Source organism: Salmo salar, chromosome 14 (genome assembly GCF_965601325.2).
Source record: "Salmo salar chromosome 14, fSalSal1, whole genome shotgun sequence".
Classification (NCBI taxonomy): Eukaryota; Metazoa; Chordata; class Actinopteri; order Salmoniformes; family Salmonidae; genus Salmo; species Salmo salar.
The window spans coordinates 39,458,536-39,465,044 of NC_138304.1; the positions used below are offsets into that span (position 1 = coordinate 39,458,536).

Genomic DNA, 6,509 nt, shown 5'->3' on the forward strand with positions numbered 1-6,509 from the left:
CACAACTGACTGTGGGAAAAAGGGCTGCCTAAGTATGATTCCCAATCAGAGGCAATGAATGACAGCTGCCTCTGATTGGAAACCATACTCGGCCAATAAAGAAAAAACAACATAGACATACATCACATAGAATGCCCACCCCATGTCACACCCTGACCTAACCAAACAGAGAAAAACGACTCTCTCAGGTCAGGGCGTGACAGTACCCCCCCAAATGTGCGTCCTGGCCACAAACCTGAACCTATAGGGGATGGTCCGGGTGGGCATCTACTCATGATGGCGGCTCTGGGTCAGGGTGTAGCCCCCACACTTCCCGCTGATCCCCCTGCTTCTGTGTCACCGGAGGAACCAGACCGTGGATCAGCGCCGGAGGCTCTGAACTGCCGACCGCCGCTGAAGACTCTGGGCTGCAGGCCGCCGCTGAAGACTCTGGGCAGCAGACCGCCGCTGAAGACTCTTGGCTGCAGACCGTTGCTGAAGACTCTGGGCTGCAGACCGTTGCTGAAGACTCTGGGCTGCAGACCGTCGCTGAAGACTCTGGGCTGCAGACCGTCGCTGAAGACTCTGGTGGGCTGCAGACCGTCGCTGAAGACACAGGGCTGCGGTCCGTCGCTGAAGACTCGGGGCTGCGGACCGTCGCTGGAGGCTCCGGGCTGAGGAGCGTCGCTGGAGGCTCCGGGCTGAGGAGCGTCGCTGGAGGCTCCGGGCTGAGGAGCATCGCTGGAGGCTCCGGGATGAGGAGCGTTGCTCGAGGTCGCTGGAGGCTCCGGGCTGGGGAGCGTCGCTGGAGGCTCCGGACTGGAGAGCGTCGCTGGAGGCTCCGGACTGGAGAGCGTCGCTGGAGGTTCCGGACTGGAGAGCGTCTCTGTAGGTTCCGGAGTGGGGACCTTCGCTGCAGGCTCCGTGCCATGGATCATCACTACTGGTTCCGCACCATGGATCATCACTGGAGGCTTTGTGCCATGGATCATCACTGGAGGCTCCGGGTCATGGATTATCACTGGAGGCTTCATGCCATGGATCATCCCTACAGGCTCCGGGCCATGGATCATCACTGGAGGCTTCATGCCATGGATTATCACTGGAGGCTTCGGATCATTGATCATCACTGGAGGCTTCCTAAAGGGAGCTGGAACCGGTCTCACCAGACTGGGGAGACACACAGGAAACTGGGTGCGCAGAGCAGGCACAGGGCACACTGGGCCGTGGAGGTGCACCGGAGGTCTGGAGCTCAGGGCTGGCACACCCTGTCCTGGCTGGATGGTCACTGTAGCCCAGCAAGGGCGGGGCGCTGGTACAGGACGAACTGTGCTGCGCTGGTGAATGGGGGGTACCGTGCATAGAGCTGGCGCAGGATAACTTGGGCCGTAGAGACACACTGGAGACCAGATACGCTGAGCCGGCGCACTTCTTCCTGGCTGACGGCCAACTCTAGCACGGCAACGGTGAGGAGCTTGTACCGAGCGCACCGGGCTGTGAGTGCGCATGGGCGACACAGTGCGCATCACCGCATACCACGGTGCTTGTTCAGTCACTCGCTCCCCACGGTAAGCACGGGGAGTTGGCTCAGGTCTTAAAACCGCCTTAGCAAATCTACCCGTGTGCCCCCCCCCCAAAATGTTTTTGGCGCAGCCTCTCGGGCCTCTGTGGTTGCCTTGCCTGTTGATCTCGTCGCTGTACCTCCCTCGCTGCTTCCACCTGTTCCCATGGGAGGCGATCCCTTCCGGCCTGGATCTCCTCCCACATCCGGGATCCTTTGCCATCCATGATGTCCTCCCATGTCCAGTCCATCGGCCCACGCTGCTTGGTCCTTTGGTGGTGGGATCTTCTGTAACATCGTTGTTAGAGGTAGACCAAGGCACAGCGTGAGTTGGGTTCATCATACTTTATTTTAAATGTGAAGCAGCAAAAAACAATAAACAATACAACGAACGAAAAGCTATGCGTGCAAACACAAAGACAAGATCCCACAACCGACTGTGGGAAATAGAATGCCCACCCGATGTCACACCCTGACCTAACCAAACAAAGAAAAACAACTCTCTCAGGTCAGGGCATGACACTTACCTTGAAATGTGATAGGGAGAGAGATACATTTACATTTTAGTCATTTAGCAGACGCTCTTAACCAGAGCGACTTAAAGTAGTGAATGCATACATTTCACTTTTTTTTCTTCCCCATAGTGGTCCCCCGTGGGAATCGAACCCACAACCCTGGCATTGAAAACACCATGCTCTACCAACTGAGCCACACGGGATAGAGAGAAGGGATGGCTTTGTGGAAATAATCCACAAAAGTTGTTAAATTCACAACACAAACACAGTTCTGGAGAGAAAGAGCAACAACAGCGTAAATTATGAATGTGTTCATAAATTCGCTTTGGCTATCTACTCTGATTTCAGAGCACTCTCGTCTGAGTGTGCCAGAGCACGGAATAACTGATGAATTTACAAATGCTCAACACCCGCTGAATATGGCCGGTGTCAGTAAGCATTGGCAAAAAACGTAATTAAATTGTTGCTAGTAGCAGTTACAGTCACCAACGCTCTGGATAACATGAAAACAGCCTAACCAGCTCTGCTCGTGCAGTAAAACGGTCAGAGTGAGGTGTTCATTTGTGTCTGGAAGTAGCTTGCAAGCTAGCTAACTTTAGCCAGTTAGCTTGGGTGCTTGACTGCCGTTGTGTGGTCAGAATGCTCGGATCAACTCTACTCTCGGCCAGAGAGTTCAGTGTGCGCTCCAAACGCTCCGAAAGCGAAACACTCTGAATTTACGAACGGACAATCTGACAATGCTCTGAATTTATGAACGCCCAGAGAGCACTCTGGCACTCCAAAGTGAATTTACGAACACACCCTATGTCTGAACAACTATCCTTACGCCAGTATGTGTGTATGTGTATGTGTGTTTGTAAGCAGAAGACAAAAAGGATCGGTCGTTCTGAAGGCTATCACAAATCCCCCCCTCTTACCTATAAGCCTGCAACACTCCCCATTTACCATGTGTTCCATCCATCCATCCTCCTCTCCTCTCCTCTCCTCTCCTCTCCTCTCCTCTCCTCTCCTCTCCTCTCCTCTCCTCTCCTCTCCTCTCCTCTCCTCTCCTCTCCTCTCCTCTCCTCTCCTCTCCTCTCCTCTCCCCCTTCAGGCATGCTGAGTCACTTTCCCTGCTTAGTGTAATATAAGAGCTGTCTGTTGTCTTGCCCCACACCTTTATTATTCCTCTCTAAAGAGAAGAGAAGAGAGGCAGAGGTGGCCACTCACTTACTGCAGTTATGTATATGCTGGCCAGCGTGTGGTTTGCATATAAAAGCCTGCCTGTGAGAGTGATTAAATGGGTATCAGGTAGTATGTTGAAATGGCTATTGTTAAAAGGAATGTATCTGGTTAAGACATCCTTGGTAGGGATAACATCATTGCAGCAAGCGAGTCCAGACTATCTCCCTCTTTCTTTCTCTTTCGCTCTCTCTTTCTCTCTCTCTGTTTCTCTCTTTCTCTCTCTCTCTCTCTCTCTCTCTCTCTCTCTCTCTCTCTTTCTATCCTCCACTTACTTGCTGTGTACGCCAAATTAGTCTCATTGTGTTTTACTGGGTGTATCAGTGACCCCACACACTGAGCTACAGCCCCTCTACTCCACAGTGTCTAATAAAGCACTAATGGAGGAAACACTGGCTCCTCATTAGGATGTTATTCATGGCTATTGTTTCTTCACACACAGCCTGGTAGTGTAACTTACAGGGCTGGACAATACTCTGGGGCTTATTCACTCTCCAGCCCGTGTGCCAGGAATTGACAAGCTTCCTGCTGAATCATATAAACATTTTCGGGGAGGGACCTCCTTAAGGTGTTTCAGAAGTCCATTTATTGTTATTTGTTGCTTAGTAGAAGCAAGCAGGGTTGGGTAGGTTACTTTGTAAATGTAGTCCGTTACAGTTTCTAGTTACCTGTCCAAAATTGTAATCACTAACGTAGCTTTTGGATTACCCAAACACAGTAACGTAATCTGATTACTTTCAGCTACGTCCCCCTTATGAAGCATTAGAAGAAGACAAAAAGGATCCATCAAACACATTTGCTGTGTCGTCCTAGTGGTCTCTGACTTGTGGTCAGACGGATGTGGAACAACTGAAACTTGGGCGTTTTTTCAAAGTAATGTCCTTTATTCGCAAACATCTTATCTGAATTTAGAAGTTATCCTAGCAGTAATCATCTACTTTTTCAAAAGCATCTCTAATCTGATTACAATATTTTAGCTGGTAAGTTAGGTCATTATATATTTTTTTAAACAGATTACTCCCCAACCCTGGTAGCAAGCAGTGCTGTCTTTATTGAAAAAGGTGGGGGAATTGGGTTTTCTATGAAATTGCTGGAGAGGAGAGGAGAGGAGAGGAGAGGAGAGGAGAGGAGAGGAGAGGAGAGGAGAGGAGAGGAGAGGAGAGGAGAGGAGAGGAGAGGAGAGGAGAGGAGAGGAGAGGAGAGGAGAGGAGAGGACGTCATCGTACAGTAGCCACTGTGCTTCTACATCTGCATTGCTTGCTCTTTGGGGTTTTAGGCTGGGTTTCTGTATAAGCACTTTGTGACATCTGCTGATGTAAAAAGGGCTTTATAAATAAATTGTATTGATTGATTGACTCTTCACCCAGCCCCAAGTCTCAGCAATACTCCGGGGTAGGATGCATCCAGGTGTACTTCCCTCTCAAACACGTACACGCACACGCACACGCACACACACACACACACACACACACACACACACACACACACACACACACACACACTGGATAATTTGACATTTAAATGAGGTCTAGGACACAATGCAGAGTGATTGGCAGTAGGAGGGGTGTATTGATGGGAGGACTCTGTGAGGAACTGATAACAGCTGTCTTATTCACTCACTGGAGGAGGGAAGAGCATAAACACACACTTTACTTGTAGTGACACACACACACTCCCATATACACACTCACACACACAGTCCCATATACACACTCAAACACATATACACACACATACACGCTCCCAGAAGCATGCACCAGTTAGCCTCGAGCTAGGCTCGAGCTAGGCCCATCTCTCTGCTAGCAAACAAAGTATACCAACTACAATACCTCTCTTGACAATTTGGTCTGGACTCTTTTTCGACACGGAGCCCCGCCGATCCATCACGACTGGTCTGCTGATCTGCTGACGTAATTCGGCCGATGTGCTCTCAACCAGCCTCTGCGTCGTGGATGTGGTTAAGATCCATCTGCTAACCCCAGCCTGCTAGCTTCCTGAACACTGTGTCTCCCGCGCACCTAGCGTAGTAATCGACTACCGAACAGCTCCCTGTTTCATCTATTGCTGCTCATTGGACCCTATGATCACTCGGCTACACAGCTGATGCCTGCTGGACTGTTCATTAACACGGTACTTCATTTTGTTTATCTGTCGGCCCCAGCCTCGAACTCAGGCCCTGTGTGTAGCTAACTGACCCTCTCTGCCCATTTATCGCCATTTACCCGTTGTTGTCTCGCCCGTTGTCTTAGCTCTCCCAATCAACACCTGTGATTGCTTTATGCCTCTCTTTAACCTGTTATGGCTAGGGGGCAGTATTTTCACGGACGGATAAAAAACGTACCCGATTTAATCTGATTAGTACTCCTGCCCAGAAACTAGAATATGCATATAATTATTAGCTTTGGATAGAAAACACTCCAAAGTTTCTAAAACTGTTTGAATGGTGTCTGTGAGTATAACAGAACTCATTTGGCAGGCCAAAACCTGAGAAGATTCTGTACAGGAAGTACACTGTCTGACCATTTATTGGCCTTGTTGATTATCTCTATCTATTACAGGGGATCTCTGCTCTTACGTGACACTTTCTACGGCTCACATGGACTCTCAGAAGGCGGCAAAATGCTGAATCGTGGCTTTGCAGGCTCTGGCTGAAACAAAGTAGCGCATTTGGGTAGTGGCTGGTTACAGTACTGTGAGACTCAGGCTCGTGCCCGTGTCGACCAAAAGCTTTGTTTTCTTTCCTCTGTTTAGCTAAACGGAGATTCCCGGTCGGAACATTATCGCTTTTTTACGAGAAAAATTGCATAAAAATGGATTTTAACCTGTTATGGCTAGGGGGCAGTATTTTCACGGCTGGATAAAAAACGTACCCGATTTAATCTGGCTACTACTCCTGCCCAGTAACTAGAATATGCATATAAGTATTGGCTTTGGATAGAAAACACTCCAAAGTTTCTAAAACTGTTTGAATGGTGTCTGTGAGTATAACAGAACTCAAATGGCAGGTCAAAACCTGAGAGATTCCTTTACAGGAAGTGGCCTGTCTGACCATTTCTTGAACTTCTTTGCCATCTCTATCTTTTACAAAGGATCTCTGCTCTAACGTGACACTTCCTACGTCTTCCATGGGCGCTCAGAGCCCGGGAAAAACCTGAATGTCGTCATCCCAGCCCCAGGCTGAAACACATTATCGCCTTTCTCAAGTGGCCGATCAAGGGACTGTGGGCTTAGGC

General features: G+C 49.5%; 1 non-coding gene across 1 annotated transcript; it reads right to left on the bottom strand.

The window, feature by feature from the left end:
* Nucleotides 1-2,184: 2,184 nt before the first annotated feature.
* Nucleotides 2,185-2,254, bottom strand: trnae-uuc (transfer RNA glutamic acid (anticodon UUC)). The gene has a single exon. It is a non-coding gene; the product is annotated as a tRNA-Glu (tRNA).
* Between the last annotated feature and the right edge of the window lie 4,255 nt (nucleotides 2,255-6,509).